Below are 20,172 nucleotides of genomic sequence, written 5' to 3' on the forward strand. Positions count from 1 at the left end.
AGTTTCTAAAGTCTAAATGTCCGTTGTTGTTATCTATCAATATACTAACCAACAAAGCATGGACTGGGAAAAAACACAACTCAAAAAAGAGATCTGATGGACAAATCCTGCAATTTTGTGGTAGGGAGCTTGAAGTAAACAAAAGGCGGCTCTTGCGTGGAATAATGCATGTCAGCCGTGTCCTCAGCCCGCTGCTGCTTTGAAGGTGCACACAGCCTCCCTCGGCCTAGAAAGCCTGTATGCGCTATGTTACTATATAGAATCCCATTGAATCAAAGACGCACACAAAAAATAAAAGCCTCAACTATTTAACAGCACATTGTGGGCTCTAATTATGGGAAGCATGGGCAGGAAAAAGCTGCTTGAGGTTTTTTTTCCCAGACAGTGCCGAAGCCCTTCGGAGAGTGAGGACGATGCTGCTGTTTGTTGAAATACTTTCAGGGGCTAAACATAGTTAGCTGTCATTATGGATCTTTGCTGACCTCCTAACAACAGTTCCAGTCCACTCCTATCCTAATGTCACAGTCTAATCTGCCGCTTTGTCCATTGCAGGGGCACAACCTACTTCGTGGCGTCCACATCCTCTGAAAAGGGTGATGGTGGGAAGCGAAGGCGGAGTTGCAGAAATGTGTTCAGACCATCAGATTGGATTAAAAGCCAAAAGACAGTTTGATATTCCAGATATTAGTTATTCCAAGTAGCACAAACACCATATACAGTATATGTCATCCCAGTCACACTGGGTTTACTGGCTCTATTTCACCCAGCTGACCATCAGTGAATTGGTCAGGCTGAGGTTCTTTTTGTGGAACCATTGTCCCCCCATGATATTTAAGAAACATCCTTCAGGGCTATATGAAAGGAGATATTAAAATGGGCCTGAGTATATGTCTACATGAAGTACAGTAAGAGTGTAGGGGTGCTGAGGGCAGGCAGGCTGGTGAAAGCGGTCTTTGTGTGGGTGAGGAGTGCGTTCAGGCCCTCCCCTCAGCCGCCATGCCTGGGTGCTGTGGTGGCAGATCATAGTTAATAACTGTGTGGTCGGCTGTCAGGAGCACTTAGCCTGATGCTGGGCAGGCAGGGCCCTTAAACAGAGCTTCCTCTGCCTGAGTGGGAGTGTATATATGTGTGTGTATATATATATGTGTGTATATGTATTTCAAATATGAGCATGCAAGAAGCACAATCTGTCAACAATCTGCAACTTCCATGAGCGGTGTCTTAGATTAAGGTAGATTAAGGTAATAATCAGGTTAGTGTACTTAAATACTGTAATGGGAATAAGGTAGCTTCTCATTAGTTCTTTTACTGGAATGGGTGCTTTACTTATACATTCTGTATTGACATAGCTTGAGTGTTCTGCCCACAAACATTTTATCTATTTGTGTCTTAAAGCATGCACTTTGTACTATAGTCGTACACTACGGATTTATCTATATAGTACCAAAAATTTTTTTTGCTATTTGAAAATGACAAAATACAGAACTATAACAAAATAACCTTTATAAGAATAGCCACCAATTTTTTTAAACCAATAATGTTTACCCTTAATTTGTGTCTGCTATGTAGCAATGTTTTTGCTTGCCAAGTGAGCCATTTTGAAATTTTATACCACTGAGACCTCTCCGTCCTTTCTGCTACAATCTGAGTGTGGTGTTCCATACTTCAGTTTCCTGCATTTTTACTATATTATCTGAGTAATAAAATTACATTATATCTTGCTAGATTTTCCTGTGAGAACACACTACTTGCACTGTGACTAGTGTACCACGGAAGCATGTGATTTCAGTCCTTCTTCTGGTAAAGAATTAAAAAATTCCAGCTCCTATGAATCATTACGCTATTAACATCAGCAGTGTCACACAAGCTGATGAATGGATTTGGAGATATGTTACTATTTTCAAATTCTTAGGTAGAAGGACCACTAATTAATATCTGGATTTTAAAAAAGAGTTTCAGAACTCTTTCTTTAATTCTTTTACTACGAATAATGTGAATCTATATTGTATTCTAGATCAGGGGATCTAAAACGTTTTGTAGCCATGGACACCTTTAACTTTAAAATTAATTCCACAAACCCCTCAGTATAGATTTTACGAACATCATTTAAAAGTGTACAATAATATTTTGTCTATTCATTGGAGACATAGAGCTTTCTATTCCTAAACTTTCCACTGACAGAACTCATTAGGTCCATTAGCTGCCATTATTTATAGGCCTACTTGTTTTTGAGTTATTGAGGTTTGGATTAAAACCATTCAATTCAAAGGACCAGTTAAACAGGCTAATAAGAACTCAATAATAAATATAATAACTTTTATAATAGTAAGTTGATATTTATACCAAGGTAACAAAATAAAAATAAAATCACAGTCCCCTTGTCTATGTTTCACGGACCCCACTTTGACAGCAAGTGTTGTACATGACTCTTAAGATATAGCGGCATCTTCAAAAATTTGTCTCATTGTTTTACTGCTTATTTGTGCTGTTAAAATGAACAACCTACAACTCTCATTATCTCATCCATGGATCTAAACCCCATTACTCTATTGCCAGAAACATGCAGAACTCCACTTTGTTGGCTTTGGTGGCCAAATAATTAAAGCAGGATATGTTTAGAAACATTTATGAGTTCAGCTCATTAGATAACAGTGCATGTAAACAGGAATCTGCTTTACGTGTTCTTTTTTTAAAACCAGAAAATGATCAGGTCACAGGGTGTTCATAGTTTTGACCATTTACTATGCACAGGTCATAGGATCTGTCATAGATTCTTTTTGTTTGTTTCATAGTATAGTAAGCCCAAACTGTACAATGACAGTTTAATCAATTTTATTATTATATGTTGAATATTTTAATACTTAATACCAAAATGAAGAGATACATCCAGGGTCCAGTGAGTGAGAAAGTGAGTATACTACTGTGTCCAACGTGATAAGTGTGTGGGAGTTAATTACCCTGCCTTTAAAAAAGCTTTGGGGACCCTATTCTTGATGACTATCATCAGTCTAAGTCAAATGAGGTAAATAGCATGAGGAGAATGTTATGCATCCATGTAAGGGAAAACAACACATACCTTTTTGGTTGTATGGGTTCTCCTGTGTGAAAACCTGGTCTGGCAGGTTCTGTTTCATGCACCTATGACTCCCAGAATAAATCATAACTTCCTGCTCTCAGTTCCTGCATTAGCCTATCCTTCGTTTCTCCTCTCCACCCTTCCTCTTGATACAGCTCTGGATTGGTTTTGGAGAGCCTGTCAGTCAGCAGGCACTTGGGCTCCTGTGTCAGACTCCCAGGGGCTTTGTCTCCTCAGACTCACCCACAAATTAGAACACAATCAGTTATCCATCCCCTCAGTGCAGGCTCCAGGCAGACCCCCAAGCCAGCAGACGCAAGCCACCCTGTAGCCGTAATTCCACCTCCTTTTGCACAAAGCAGAGGCAGCTTTGGCCTTGTCCTTGACAAGACCCTTCGGATTGCCTCCGCCCCCTGCTTCCACACAGTCCTCCAAAGACCTGCTGAGAGAAACCAGGTTCTCTACGGTCTGAAAAAAGTGTTGGCTGCTTTATTGAACCCTGGCACTCTTACACCATTCTTCAGCAGCTAGGCTTTTTTTGCATGTCTCATACCTACATTTATTCATTTTGGCAGATGCTTTTATGTGAACCAACTCACAATTGAGCTGAGCAGATGAAGGTTAAGTATCTTGCTCAAGGTCCAACAATGGCATCTTAGTAGTACCAGGTTTCAAACTTACACTAGGCCAGAGCCTTAACCACTGAGCCACCCCTGCCTTTCCACACAGCTCTTACTGTTTGACTAAGGGGAGTTGCAGTACAACTCTCGTTTGCTCCTATCTCCCAAATACATGCCAGTGGGTGGGCTTGATTAACCCTAGGTGTGAATGTGTGTGCATATCTTCCTGCTACGGTGTCCCATTCAGGGTGGTTCCTGGTATAGGCTGTGTATCCACTGTGACCTTGACCATGGTAAAACACAATTGAAAGTGAGTGAGTAAAATGATATAACATGGTTGTCTTGATGTTCAGTATGGCACTGTCTGAATTTTTACATGTTCTCTATAGGGAAAACTTGAAAGTTATGTGATGTCTGAGCCTAAGCTTGTGACAGAACTGTATCACATTTAATGATTTACTTACAGTCTTGCTGCTCCATTAAAGCTCTCGTTAAAGGCATCAGCATATGTTGCCCATGTTTTTGTTACATGAAGTGATGCCTTGCAAGGTAAATAAACGATCTGATAACTGGCAGAGCATTCACTCAAGCTGTCAGAAATCAGTCATGATACAATATAAATTCTTGGAAAAGTTGTTTTAAAAACCCATAATATAGCCTACTCAGTTCAGCTAAAAAGTTTGAGTATTTCAAACTATAAAAAAACACCATTCTGATATATACCTTGTTAAAAATATCATAAAACATAGTTTATTTCAGGAAAAGCTAATAAAATACTATATTAAACACATGCAGCATAAATACTGCCCATGTGTGGTATGATCATAGTGATTATGTGAACTAATATCAGTCATTTTATTCAGTGTCGGATATAAACACCTCCTTTGAGGGTGTAATGCTAAACTGGAACCAAGCTGGTTGTCTAACCATTAATTTGCATGCCTGCATTTGGATCAAAACACCCCACCCTTCATCTGTGAGTTTTTGTCATCTAAATAGCTGGGAGGCTATTAAGTTAATTAATGACACATGGAAGGATCTGGATCACCCACGATCACAGTTCTCACTGGCTTTATCTCTTCCCTCCCTGTGGCACAGCAGTACTGCTCTCTCTCGCTTGCTCGCTCGCTCTCTCTCCCTCTCTCTCTCCCTCACACACACACACACACACACACACACACACACACACACACACTCCTGCTTCACTGTATCAAATTAGTCTGACTAATGTTCCCAAAAACAGATCCTTCTCTCATGTATATCTCATTTAGACATCTCAATCATTTAAATTCCACCAAACTTATTGGTCCCATTCTGACCCACTTTCATTCTCTATGCTTTTAGCTTTCCTACCTGTCACACACTGTGGTTCAATTGGCAGTAAAACGATGGTTTGATAGCCGGCTTGCTGTGGCATAATGCCGAGAACTGAGTGCTCTGTGTGCAGGAGTAGAGGAGAGGATGGGAGAGGAGTAACACTACAGAGAGAAGAACCTGAAGAGAATGAAGGGAATGCTGTCCTGATAGAGGAGGCTGAAAGGAGAAATTTCAAATTAAACTTCAAAAAAAAAAAAAAAAAACTAGAAATATACTAAAAAGGGACAATGTCAATAATGCCTGGAAGTTGGGGGTGGGTTTGAGGCTGGCCCTGAGGGAATGTTGAACAGAGCTGGTGTGCGCTCTGATGAATATATCTGTATGTGATTATTTTGACAGCAGTTATAAACCCATAAGGCCTGGCCTCAGTTCCTGCTCTTGTTGATTTAAACCACCGCGGGCCATAAATAATGGCTGATTAAGTGGCCTATCTGGCTCTCTCAGCCCCCTCTGCCTGGGTGCAGGCCTGCGTCTTGAGTCCTGGCTCTCAATGTGTTCTGCATTAGAATTAGCGAAGAGCTGGGCAAGCTGTGGGGGGGCGCTCCCCCAATACCAGGGAAGCCTTCAGTTTTTCAGACTTTAATACTTACAAAGTATTCCCTATAAGGTTTGATGATAGTCAGCAACAAGATAGACATGCCTTACAGCCATGTGTATTGCCTCATTAATTTACAAAGGCCTATTATTTGTAGATTGTAACATACGTAGGTTTTCTATAACTGCTCTGTGTTTGGGTTAGTCACTTTTAATGCAGTGCATCCGTTTTCCCCAGCTGGCATTGGTGACGTGTGAGCCAGCTAAATTCATTGTTATTGGAGGATTAACTTACATAGGTCAGAGACTTTGTATATAAAAGTGGGCTTTTATGGATATTTGCGGTTATTATTTCTGACTGTTAAAAATCTAGCAGTTTGTGCAGTGTAGAGCGAATGTTTATGCAATAGCTTGTGTCGCTCCGCTGAGGTCCATGGACAAGATGGAATGATTGGACGGAATGCTTTTGATGCCGCTGTCGGGGTACAGTCCAGTAAACGCATAAGAAAACACTTTGGATTGGCAAAGGCTAATGATGTTTGAGAGACATTTCACATGAAAATCTTTGGAAGGTTTTTTTTTCCTTCTTCGAACTATATTTCAGCTAACCTGGTCCAATATGTTAAGTCTCTTTGCTGAGGTGAAAATTCCAAAATATGTGCTGAGGTGGTATTGATCATGAACCAGCTGGTCAGTCCTTATTTCTCCAGGCCAAGTACCTGTAAAAACATCCCCTAAGCTGCCACATGCAGTGAGCAATAACTCAATCTGATGTCCTGCCTTTGCACAATGGCCTCCTGCCATCATTGCAGTGGTAGTGAGTACTTGGGCACATTCCCCTCTCTTAGAGAGGATTACATTTCAGCACTTTAGATTAGCGACCCAGGGTCCCATCAACACCTTAAGAGGGTCACGCCTCCCTCTTCAGTGCAGACTGAAGGAGGCTGAGTGGGCCATGCTGTGTTAACCTGACCAAGGGCAGGAAAGCAATAACAAACACAGGATCACAGGACTACCGTGACCTCTGACCCTTACAATCTCTTACAAAACCTTTCAAAGATCACTATCGTATATATCCACTTCAAAGCCCCCCCTCCCAGACAGACACATACACACACACACACACACACACATGCACGAACAAATGTCTCTTTATATACTGAAATGTAACAATAAAATAAATGTAGCAATAAATATGCCAGATATGCCAACAGGAAGATGAAACAAATATTTCAGATATGCCAACAGGAAGATGAATATTAAATTAAAAATTGTAGAAATTCAATTGAAGGCAAGTCTGTTGGATCTCACAAGAATTAATATATAAGAAAATTCACTGTTCTTAACAATTCATAGGTTTTCATAATGTGCTCATGCAAATTCTATTGACATTACAATTGTGAAAACCATCCAGTAGGTTGCTTATATTGTTGGTGTCTTGTGGTTACAAATGATGATTAAATGGTTAATTATTATCTCTCCAAATGATCTGAGCAAACAGTTAAAATGAATAATAATAATAATAATAATAATAATAATAATAATAATAATAATATGTGTTGTTTTTGTTACTAGAGATACCACTTCTACCAAAGTTAAAATGTAAGATTGGGCAAATGATAAGGTGTGGGTTTGAATTCCAGGCTAATTTCATGTTTCATGTTTATTTTGTTGAAATGTGTCATCATACATAGAAACAACATAAAATGAAGTCTGTAGTGGCATCCTGGTGAAACAGACATATCAAATTCTTCCATCTTGCTTTGTGATTGGGGGTTGCTTTAGTCCAGAGCTCTCAGACATGATTGGAGTTTTAATAAGGACATAATAGACCTGGCTCCAGCTCCCCCTCCTTTCTCTTTCTCTCTGGCCACAGAAATCTAGTTCACTGCTCTGGAAAACTTCACAGTGCCAACAGAGATTTAGAATGTAAAGGCTAGGCTCAGTAATGTTTAATAGTAGATGCAGCTCACCGATTGTGACCTTCTCTACTTAAACAAATATGGCCTCTTCCTTCTCTGTCTCCTCTCTGGATTCCACAGCCACTCCCCCTGACAGCCTCCTTTCATCAACCTCAAAACTCAGGTTCTTGGACCCCACCACAATATACAGAATCAATTTCACTGTTAATTTGCGTGCTGCAATGGGTAATCAGGTGCTTTTGCTGGTGTCTGACTGCTTTGTGACAAGCAAACCTGAGGCATTTACAATGTTGTGATTGCCTTCTTTAGGTGATTGGCAGTAAATGATTGACACTAACAGTCATGGGAAGTTCCGCATTCAGGTCTTCAAAGCTGTACACCCATTTTGTTTACCCACAAGGCCATTCTCTTGCCAGTCATGCGCTCAATGAAGAGCATGCAAGACAAGGAAGCCAGCTGGGAAGACAAATCCAATGCATTCTTAACAACCCCTTCACTCTGATGTAACCTGGTGAGTAATAAGCACATGGCCCTTTGTTTGGATGTGTTTTAAAAAAAAACTGGGTGTCTAAAAGTAAAGGTGCAACTATAGATTTCAGATTTTTTCAGATTTACATTTTAAAGTTTAGTTGCATGTCAACAAAACAAACCTAGAAATGTCTTTGCTCTACAAGTTTCATGTCTCTAAGATTTCTACAGTCTCCAAGATTTTTCTGACACTCTTTCCTAGTACTTTCAGCTGAGCTCTTGCACCAGTGCACATGCTGTTTGGGTTCATGGCCTGCATCGGCACAGTTGTCCATTGCAGCATAAGCTGTTCATTGAATTGCTCGCGTGTCTCAGCAATGTGTTTGGTTTCCTGTGCGTTTTCTGTCAACAGAATGCAGAATTTATTTTTTGCCTTGGTCTCCAGGACTGAGGCAATGGACTTTGAGCCTTCTTAAGTTAGTGACACCACCTATAGCATTAGCATCACTAGCTCTAAACATTTCCTCTCCACCTATACACTTACTAACTCCCTTCATTAGCTGATAAGAACTTTTACGTTCTTGCTCTGTCTGGTGCATCTGTCTGTGTCAACGTTGATCTTTTGTCTAGACGCGTGAGTTTTGAGCAGTTTTCAGACAGAAGAGGACCTTAGTGAGAAGAGGGAAAATCTTTGAGAAAACTGTTGTTCGGAGTAAATGAAGTGTTAGCACAGAACTACTTAATCGATAAGTTTATTTATCGATACTTAATGGATAAGTAAGCTGGTCATTTCAGACTGGAGTTGTGGTCTTATAAATTACAGATTTTAAAGTTGATATTTGAACAAATTAAACAGTATACTTGCTAAATAAAGTGGGCAAAAGGGGCATGTTATACAGGTGACACACTGAACTGCATGTATGCATTGAGAACAAAGAGTTTTTCTGAAATTATTTATTATTTATCTACTAGTTCATTAATCATTCCCATACAGTTATGTTACTGGATGAGTCTGAAAGCCTGATACTGGCACATTCTATATTATACATGTATATGAGACATGTAGGCTATATTATATCCAATATCTCAGGCAGAGACAAGGAAGTGATTCTGACATTTGCTTCTTGGTAATATCCATTGGAAGGAGAGTAGGAGTGGAAATTTACAAAATGCTTTGAACTCTAGTTGCATAATTATTTAAAAACACGGCGTTTAATCAGGATAGTGCACACTCTATATATTTATTTCCATCATATTCTATTTTATGCACTGCTTATTTTAGCCAATGAATTTCCTCAGAATACACTGTATTCTGCACAGTCAAAATATAATTTCACTCATCATCGTTTCCTGTGTTTTACTCTCTAAAAAAATTTAAAAAATAAAAAAATAAGGATGAACTTCATGTTTGCAAATGGATCAGAAATCACTCTACACATCAACACATTAAAGGCATATTAAACAGTTCTTGTGGGTCCTGAGCATTCTTCACTGAATAGAATACTTTACAGAATTCATCAGGGAAGAATTAAAACTGGAACTATGTCGGTCTCCTCGGTTTGGGTCCCCAGAATCACTCTCAAAACATGAGCCAGTGTTCAGTCTGTTCTCGTTTGCAAAATCTTAGCAGAGGTGTAGGGCATAAGGTACAAGGGCTAACTCATACGTACTCTAATGAAGTATTTACAGATAATTTCAGCTGTCAAACACTTGTGGCCGATGACACAGTGCAGAGTGCTGGAGCTCAGACCCTCTCTGGTCGTCGCGTTTAGCTCAAGCGGATTTAATTTCAGCTCAGAGTCACTTGGAGCGCAGGAAAGTGCAGAGCTGTAGAGTTTTAACATTCAGCTTTCCTCATGCTTTAATTTGCTCTCATTAACGCTGGACAAAGCGTGAGAAAGTCCCACTTACTGAACTGAATCTCTCATTAATTTGTTGCTGGTTTTAGAAAGTCGGTCATTGCTGGATGTCTTCATGGCACAGTTTTCCAAATATAAGCACAATATGTATGAATGATCTAGCGGTAAGGAATTTAATTAACTTGATTAATAAAATGACATATTATTTTAAATATTATTTAAATGGTAATTTATTACCGCGGATTCATCTGCCTTTAATTCACTATATAAATACTTGGTAAATATCTTTAACCAAGTTAATCAGTGAAGTATGTAGAATAAGAATAATTTTTACTAAAATTTGCATTCATTGTCAAGCTTGTAGGCTATTTATCCATCTACTGGTTTATATATATATTTTTTCCGTTTTATAGGGAATTAAAAGGGGTAAACAGACACATAATTCCTAAACGATTTTATCTGCTTTACACAATTAATGTACATAATAGTAATTGCTGCCGTATAATTCCTGAGTTACAGCATTAATAACTTGTTATTAATGGTTTGGACTCACACTAATCGGTCCACCGATGATGATGATAATAATAATAATAATAATAATAATAATAATAATAATTTGTTATTGCTATTATTATATGCTATTAATAATAATAATAATAATAATAATAATAATAATAATTTGTTATTGCTATTATTATATGCTATTAATAATAATAATAATAATAATAATAATAATAATAGTCGTTCTATATTATTATTATTATTACTATTATTATTATTATTATAAATAATAACAACATTATTATGGTCGGCACAGCTTACGGTTCGGGGAGGACCGATTAGTGGCAGTCTAAAGCGTTTGGATGGTGTGTGTCGTGACCTCTGAATGGAGGTAATTTGTTGAGGTTGGAGGTTCTCCTGCACCGCCGCCTCTCCTATTAGAGTCTCATTTAAAACATAAATGGACCCTAACTAGTGTGAAAACACATTATTTGGGTAAAGATCATTTTAGCGGGTCATTTTAGCCATCTAATGTGTGCAAAGAGGGGAGCAGGGACACATGGCGCATGGACAGATAAAATCCATCTTTAATGCTGAAAAGCTCTCGGCTAGGCCTAAGGCCTTAAGTGAGGTTAGTTATTAAATTGGCTAAAGACAGAAAAATACATAGAGAGAGAAACGGAGACGGTGGTGTACAAAACCCGACACATTCTTTAAAAGTCTGTAATATAGACGTATCTATATCTATATCTATATCTATATCTATCTATATGCTGTTTGGGTTTTATATATATACATATATATATATATATATATATATATATATATATATATATATATATATATATATATATATATATAAAGCATTAAGAATTCCTTATAATGAATAAGAAAATACATTCTAATCCATTTAAAGACGGAGTTTTGTAGATCGCATTCAGGTCCTCGGTGGAAACCTATAAAGCGCCTGATCTGAGTGGAGGAGGCTGAGAGCTGAAGCGCCGCTGCTGCTGCTGTCCTTAATCGCTTTCGGTGTTAATTAAAAGTGAGGTAAAGCACGACTCTGTGACACCTCCACTCTCCCTGCTAACCCAGAAAAGATTAGCGCATTTAACCTCCTACTCGCCCCCATTTGTCCACTCCATAGACTTATAGCCGAAATGCTCTTTTAGACATTCTGAAATAAAACGAATTTTATTATCTAATTCTAAACGAATTAGGAAATTCTAATTATGAACGAATTTATTATTATTATTATTAATATATAATATATTTTACATTATTATGATTTTCCCTTTATTTCCAAACAATTACTTTATCATTTAATTCGTTTCCTTTTTTTTTTTTTATGCATCAGCCTGCCTGAACTTTACTAATTAATTGCTACACACCCGAATGGAATTTGTGGGAAACATCTGTTTTTAATTTCGTTTGCTTATAATCGATGTGTAAAATTTATTTGGTAGGCGAAACTTATTTTTGCCCTGCTTTTGCGATTTATGGTCATCATTTTCAAGTTCATTTCTATTAATAGGACAGCTCTTTTTGTAATCGATACAAATAAAGATTATGAGCAAAATAATTTCAAAGAGTTTTAATAAGCATGTAGGGTTAATAGGATTAAAATGGATAGTTAAAATATAATTCAAGGTGTGTGTGTGTGTGTGTGTGTGTGTGCGTGTGTGTGTGTGTGTGTGTGTGTGTGTGGTGTATGTGTGTGGTGTGTGTGAACCAACCACTAGATTGTGCTATTTCCCGGCAATCCTTCTGTCCTTGGTATAATATCACTCGATTCTTTCGTGTATTTTAATCGGTTGTGATCTGACATATGATAACGTCATTATGTGATCGTATGGATATCCATAGCATAAATATTATTCAGTAGGCCTAGAGGTTGGGAGACTTTATGAATCACTTTAATTTGCTCTGAATAAGGGCATCTGCCAAATGCTGTAAATGTAACTGTAAATACAAGCCTTGTTGTTTTTATTTCTTACAGGCCTAACAAATGCAAGTCGACATTGCTGTTAAGTAAGGCTTAAGTTGTGAATCAAATTCTATACCTAATGCTTAAAATTGTTTACTATCTAGCTTTCCAGTCTAGAATAATATTGCACCGAACAACATTTTAGTGAGTTCTTAGGTTACAGAAAATGTTTATTAAATTTAAAATGTTTTAATACATTTTTTGTAATTAAGAGAAATAGCCTTAAATACATATGATTGAACTGATTGTTCAATTGCAATACAGTTCTGAGACAGAAGTGGAGAACCACCATCATATTCTGCTGCAAGCTCCTCCTCTGTTCTGTGGTGCAAGTAGTGCATCGTTCCACTCTTTCCCCCTGAATGTAGCCCGTCATCCGGGTCTCCACTCGCACCTACAACACACAAGGCAAACATTTAGGCTACTTTTAATTATACACGATACTGGGGAACTGGGCCTCGAGTAATACTTATAAGACTTGAGACAGAGCTGGTACTGAAGCCATGTGATCAAAAAACATCATGTGGCAGAAGGGGGAGAGGGCAAGAAGTAAACAGGAAGGTCTCCAGAACTACAGTGTGATGGAAATAAGGATTTGCTTGCTTTAAAGAACCATATAGCCTTAGAAATCTGTGCACCTAATTTGAATAAAATTGTATGTCTGACATACTCATGCAATAACTAAAGATTTAGAGATTTAACTAAGATAAAATAAATTAACTTATTATTATTATTATTATTATTATTATTATTATTATTATTATTATTATTATCATTATTATTATTCCATCTCTGTTACTTGAAGCCACATGTTTCAGGCATTTCAGTGCCATAAGCTCTTTTTGCACAGTAAATGATTTTTTTTGTTTGTTTGTTTTTCTTACATAGGTGATGTTATAGCCTATGCCTAATATAAAAATACTCCTGGTGTACAGTGTTTAGATTTGGTTTATTAACTAAATACACTACACACTTTTTTAAAAAAAAAAAAAAGAGCCATTGAAAGGATTCCTCAAGGGTTCTTTGAAGAGTTGTGGATTCCTCTCTTCCTGACAGAGCTGTACTTGGAATGCCTTTCTGAGTTTTTTGGGTTCAAAGAACTTTTCCCCAGAGGTTTCCCCAGAGGGACAAGATTTAACTAAAGCATGTGCAAGGCAGCTTTTCTGTTGAATATATTGAATCTCAGTAACCCATGATTAGACATAAAGAGCATCAAACAGTAATGAATTACAAATGGGATTCATTAAAAAAAAGGGGGGGAAAATATTTAGATAGTATCAGTCTCAGGTCATAGAGCATTCCTGAGATACAGGATTTGTGTCTTTACTCCTCTAACATACACAACCAAATTCAATCCATTAATCGTTATCATTATAATAATCACTAATTAATAATTATTTAACTTATAGTTCATATCATATTTCATATTAGAATGAAGATGAGTGCTGACCTTCAGGACTGGACTCTGACACTTCTGCTATAAAGCATGGAGAGCCAAAACACTGACTTTATAATACGTAGCTTAAAAAAAAAGGTGGTGTTGGCATTAAGAATAAGTAATAACATTTTGTCGTGCATAAAGATAGGATTTCCTAAACATAATACATGCGTTTCCCAGACCAACTAGATAGTACATCAGATACAAGCAAAGAAAGGAAAGTCAACACTCTAAACGGATAGTCATTCCAGAAAGCCTTATCGGTTGTAATAAGATACTGGGTTGATGACAGAAAGCATATGAAGAGTAAAAATTGACAAAATATTGTCCCTGATTACGTGAGTTCACATATTACATATTTTATCAATAAATTATAAAAAGTCAACTGATATGTATTTCCACAGAAATGCACACAAATTTTTATTTTATTTAAATCTTTCCAGCGACTTTTGTAACCCGTGTGTGTGTGTGTGTGTGTGTGTGTGTGTGTATGTATGCATGTATATGTGTATGTATGTATGCATGCAAGTGTGTATTTACACATTTTCAAAAATGCTGTAGGTGACATGAATGGGGGGAAAAAAACAGATGTGGCCGTGGAGCAGCATGTCAGTGTCATCCAGCTGTTTCATCCAGCTTGTGTCCATTTCATCAGACTCATATTCATGCGTTCATATTGAGCCAGAGGTTTTGTACCCACTGTGCTTTAACCACTACATAATTATTGTCTTATTTTTATGACAGCAACAATTAACAACAGCAACAACAACAGCAATAACAACAGCAACAACAACAGCAACAACAGCAACAACAACAACAATAATAATAATAATAATAATAATAATAATAATAATAATATAAAAACTCTAGGCATATGGTCGTTTCACTTTCTCCCCTCAAATGAATCTGTTGCTCTTTCAGCAGTCCACTAACTTAGTCGAAGTCGATGGCGTGTTGTGTAAGTGTTGTAAGGCTACACAGTGGCTAAAGAGCATTGATATTAAACACGCGTCAGTCAGGAAAAAAACGCCCTCATCATGAAACGCAACTAGGAGAAAATCTGTATGTCCATCCTTTCCTCAACACAAATAATTTTATTACTCTATGCTCCTTTTCTGATAGTGCTCCATCAGTGTTACCAACGACCGAATCCATGTTTTATGCTCAATGTTTGTTACCACAATTAAATATTTAAAATGACAATAAACATGAACAAAATGGCATTGCAAGTTTGATGCAATATTAATGCAGACGTTAATGCATGGCTTGGCAATTTTTTTGGAAACCAGACTACAGTCAGGTCACAACTCCTTACTGACCTTATGAAATATTCAGCACGCTCGTGCTGATCCTTTTTTCCCTGTCAGATGATTTCGAAAAGGCCTAGAAATCTCATCATATGATAGACGTAGTCATGTCATGTTATAGTAAAGGCGCGGTTATATGTGATAGTCGATAATAATAATAATAAGAAGAAGAAGAAGAAGAAGAATATATTATTATATATTATATATATTAACTATTATATAATAATAATAATAACAACAACAACAATAATAATAATAATAATGATAATAATAATAATTATTATTATTATTATTATTATTATTATTATTATTTAAAACGAAACCTATTAATTTGACAGACCATATACTTAATATATGAGTATATTTATTTTCTTATATTACAGCATCAAGGAGCTATTTTAGCAAACTCTTGTGAGAAAATAGTTTAGAAAACGGCTTTTGATTCTGGTTCAGGTTAACTGCTTGATGATCCGTTTCTAATGTAAGCATGCTTACGAATGCTGTAACTGCAACGAACAAGAAAAGCTCATTTGTGTAGATTTTTCTGACGGAACAGAACCCACACCGTGCTGATTTACTGGCTGTGACATGCATAAACGTCCCCAGTTCAGTGTTTCATTCGCAGGTATTATGTTCTAATCATGGTACACTTCTGCGTTGCAAATTCACACACACGCCCTAGACACCAGTAAATCTGCGACATTACTGGGAATTTCTATTGGTGTGAATGTGTGTGTGTGTGTGTGTGTGTGTGGTTTCTCTGCAATTTCTCAGCTGGATCCCCAAGAACATCGCGTTGGGATTATTCAGTATCTAAAGAGAGGAAAGACATTGCATGCATTTTTTTTCTAATAGAAAAAAATCACTCCTGTAGACTCAGACACGCGCACACTCGCACCCCAACTCACAGCGTCTCTCATTCATGCAAATTCTCTGTCAATAATAGAGAGGCACCTGAACTGAGGAGAACATTATCCTGCCATGCACAGTGTCAGCACAGCTACCTTCACCACCACTCTGTGCTGTTAAATACTTTATAGTCTTCATATGGTGGACATATTATTATCGCCTTATAATAACCTATAATCATCGAATAGCCAATAGTGTGGGATGATGCTGGAGAATCAGACACATCACAGTCCGCTTATTCCACCTCTCAGCACAATAGCACTCGTGTAGCTCTGTGAAATGACTGAGCGCATCTGGAGCCACTTCTGAAGAAGGTAAGGTCGCTTTGCATGAGTGTAGTGGAGTTTGTGAATTGATCAGAGGAGCACTTATTGTATGCTTGGAGGTTAAACGGGGTGCGTTTAAAGTGCGGGATCTAACTGTTTTGAGCTGGAAACGCTTTAGGTCTCGTGTTTCAGACAGGTGTGAAGCTGTAAGAAATATTTTAAGATGCTTAAAAAGTGATCGATTTCGTGTCGATGTTTCATTTCAAGTTTTTGCATCATGATATTGTTTCAGCCAACTTTCTTCTACGTTCTGAATGCCATATTATATATATATATATATATATATATATATATATATATATATATATATATATATATATATATATATATATATATAACAACATATATATATAACAACATAACGACATGGCATTTGGGCAATGTTGCTTAACCTGGTAAAACGAGCAAAAGTAACGAGCGACACAGAAGAGTGTGTGTGTGAGTGTGAGAGAGAGAGAGAGAGAGAGAAAGAAAGAGAGAGAGATAGAGAAACCTTTCCAAACGCAGACTGGGTTTTTTTCACGTTTCCAGTGTCCAGGGGGAAAAAATGACGGGTATTATGGTTTTGTATTAACTGTGATGCGAATGCGAGGCGACAGAGCGCAACACATGCAGTTGATCATCCTCGGATTTAAGTCATATTAACAGCCGATTGCATAAGGCCAATTACTTCTTAACCTGTGGGGGGAAAGTATTACTAGACTCTGATTAGGCAGTTATATATCAGCTCTTGCATGCAAACGGACGCTTAATGTTTGCACTCAATAACCAGAAACATATTAATCTCAGATAGTGAAAGGCTGTTCAAGTGTCCCGGTGCAGTTATTGTGTGAACATAAAAAAAAGACCAAATGAAATGATCACGGTTTAACTCTATGGAGCTTTATTGCCAAGAGGGCATGGATAGGATTAATAAACTGGATCTGACCGCCCCCCCGCACCCCCCCCCCCCTCCCCTCCCGCTCTCTCCCCCTCTCCCTCTCTCACACACACACACGCGCGCACACACACTCCCTCCCGCGCGCTCTGTCAGTCAGCGCGCCGCTGGCACGGGAGAGATTGAAAGTGACACACACTCACACGCGGCCGACCTCGATCTTTTATGCCGAAGAAGAGACTTCTGCTGTGATAGGTCGCTTCTGAGTAGCGAATCGACAACCGCAGGTCCTTATCCTCTTTATTTCCTTTCGTGTTCCCGCACACTAGAAGGACTTTGTCGGTTTGTGACGCGCGCTTTCTCCTCGCAGTGCGCTCGCGAACTGGCCGCTTGAGCTCGCGACGGACAAAAAAACCCGCACTTCCGTTACTGGGAACTTGTGTCGCTTTGCCGGTCGGATCTCCGTCTCTGTTTCTATCTCTTTCTCTCTCTCTCACACACCCACCCCCCCCCCCTCTCTCTCTCTCTCTCTCTCTCTCTCTCTCTCTCTTTAACTGTGCTCTGTCTCCAGTCATCCCTACCGCCTCCTCGCTTTAGACTCTGGCTTCCAGTCCCGCGCTCACACACAGCGCAAGTGTCAAACCGCCGATATCACCGAGCCGATTTCAGCCCACCGATATTACCAACAAGCCGATTCCAGCCAGCCGCGAAGCAGCAAGAAGCCCAGCCCTGGATTCACTACTTTTACTCAATGGACAGAGCCCTCTCAACGGCCAGCCCCGATACCAACACGCCGTGAGCAGTAAGTTCATCTCCATACTTCTCCGCTTTTCTCCATTTCCTCCAAGCTTTAGCCACGTGCTGCTTTTTCCTCTGGCTTCAACCTGCATAATATCCGAAGTGTCACATTTTAAACCAGCTCTTGTTTTGTTGTTGCTGCTGAATTAACACCTCTAGTGTTCTAGAGACTGCGATAGCGTTTATGATGTCCATCTGCTCGCACTGGAGAAGTGCTACAGTGCTCATTTACCACTTAGGATTTTGCTCTCTAGCCTCATATTAATATGCTTTCAATTTCAGGGAAGTTCATTTTGGTGTCCACTCTTATTTCTACAGGCATTTATTAGGTTAATTGCATGCTCAAAATGGCAATACTGAGCCATATTTAATTATCCAAATTAAACCTACTCCAGCTCATTTGAAATAATGATGAGTACCCAGAGTTTGTATGGCAGCACATGCATGCAACTCGTATAACACCTTTGGACTCAGACAGCTAGTGATGTTAATCTTCTAATATTAGTGAACATTAACACACAAAACGGATACCGGCTGTTATAAGAGTTCCTGTTGCATTATAATTTAACATCTGTTAACCTAAAATATTAAGTCTAACTTAGGCTTGTAGTGTAAAAGCTGACGTCTACAGTACAAGCTTCAGTTTAATTTGCCAGTCTTGTTTTATCACTCAAACTAATGTGGGCTTGTGACAGTACAAAACCCCTAGATAGAATATATTATTAAAGTATATTAATATCACTGATATGTAGAGTTTCCTTTTAATAAATAAGTCACAGTCTGATGGATAAAGCTGTAATTCCAGGTTAGAATAATGGAAAAAATTAAGCGATTATAGACTAAATGAATAAAACTTTATAAGAGTGTATATACATATACACACACAAATATTCTTGTATATATAAGATATATATAAGATATATTATATATATAAGATTCTATAAATTGTATGCTAATAATAAGACTACTACTACTACTACTACTAATAACAACAACAATAATAATAATAATAATAATAATAATAATAGTAGTAGTAGTAGTAATAATAATAATAACAATAGGAAGAAATTTCAGCAGTCTCCCTGTAAAGATTAGCACTACTACTATTATTACTACTACTGATAATAATAATAATAATAATAATAATAATAATAATAATAATGAATTTCACTGGTGTTTCTACAGACCCTCCCTGTAAATGCTATTACTACTACTACTACTAATAATAATAATAATAATAATAATAATAATAATTTTACTATGTGCGTTTGTTGTTATCTACACTTAGCTAATTTACATTTCTTATACAGCAGTGTTCCCATTCGTTTGCTGAATTGAACTGACACTTTCAGTTGTGTAACAGAATCGTGTCTGAGGTTGTGGAGTCGTGTAGTTTTTCTCATTACAGAGCACATGAGTTGCAGGTTATTACAGCTGCACACAACTGAGTAACACATGAGCTCACCTCGACAGCATGTCGCGCTTTAGAGACGCCGAGTGCTACGCGTTAGTGGGCCGACTAGTTTCAACAATATTAGCTGTACGAGTCTGAAAATGTGAAGTTTCTTTTCATGGAAAGAGCCTTTGGAAAGAGACAAATGTCCAATAGAAATAGAAGAAGCAGAAGAAGAAGCAGCAGAAGAAGAAGACAGAGGCGTTTTGGCTTTCCTCGCTTACAGCCACCGCTGACCTTCTGCCCCGTGGAGAATAACCGCACCGCGCACAGCCAAACTCCCTACCATCCAAACCAACCTCTGTGTGTGTGTGTGTGTGTGTGAGTGTGTGAGTGTGTGTCTGAATATTTTACCCATACATATGTTCATCATAAATAGGTTAGAAGGAGACGAATAAAATTGTTTGGCTTTGGGTTTTTTTTTTTATCTTATATTTTTTTTATCCTTTTTTTATCCTTTTTTTATCCTTTTTTTTTTTTTTTTTTAGTCATTTTCCTTTTTTTCGCTTACAAACTGCATCAGGTCCATCTGCACTATTTCATTGTAGGATAGTATGCAATAATCACCATATAAATTCATTTCTTTGTATACTGCATGATCGTTTGGATTTTGGTGTGTTTTCTTCTGAAACTTGTTTAAGGAACAGGTTTAATATATCTACAACGCCATTAACACACTCGTCCACAGGAGTGTGAGGTGTTTTACCTGCACATCCATTT

At 37.9% G+C, this 20,172-nt stretch overlaps 1 protein-coding gene across 2 annotated transcripts in view; it reads left to right on the forward strand.

Annotated features, from left to right (window-relative positions):
• The first annotated feature begins 7,939 nt into the window (after positions 1 to 7,939).
• satb2 (SATB homeobox 2) overlaps positions 7,940 to 20,172 on the forward strand; it is a 46,515-nt gene continuing 34,282 nt past the window's right edge. The window contains exons 1-2 of one of the 2 annotated variants that reach the window (XM_026912733.3): positions 7,953 to 8,040; positions 17,773 to 18,003. The gene's annotated coding sequence lies outside the window, so the exon portion shown is untranslated. Of the gene's footprint in view, positions 8,041 to 17,772; positions 18,004 to 20,172 lie in introns of both variants that reach the window. The other variant, XM_026912735.3, reaches the window with a different exon arrangement.

Source organism: Pangasianodon hypophthalmus, chromosome 5 (assembly GCF_027358585.1).
Source record: "Pangasianodon hypophthalmus isolate fPanHyp1 chromosome 5, fPanHyp1.pri, whole genome shotgun sequence".
NCBI classification, from domain to species: Eukaryota; Metazoa; Chordata; class Actinopteri; order Siluriformes; family Pangasiidae; genus Pangasianodon; species Pangasianodon hypophthalmus.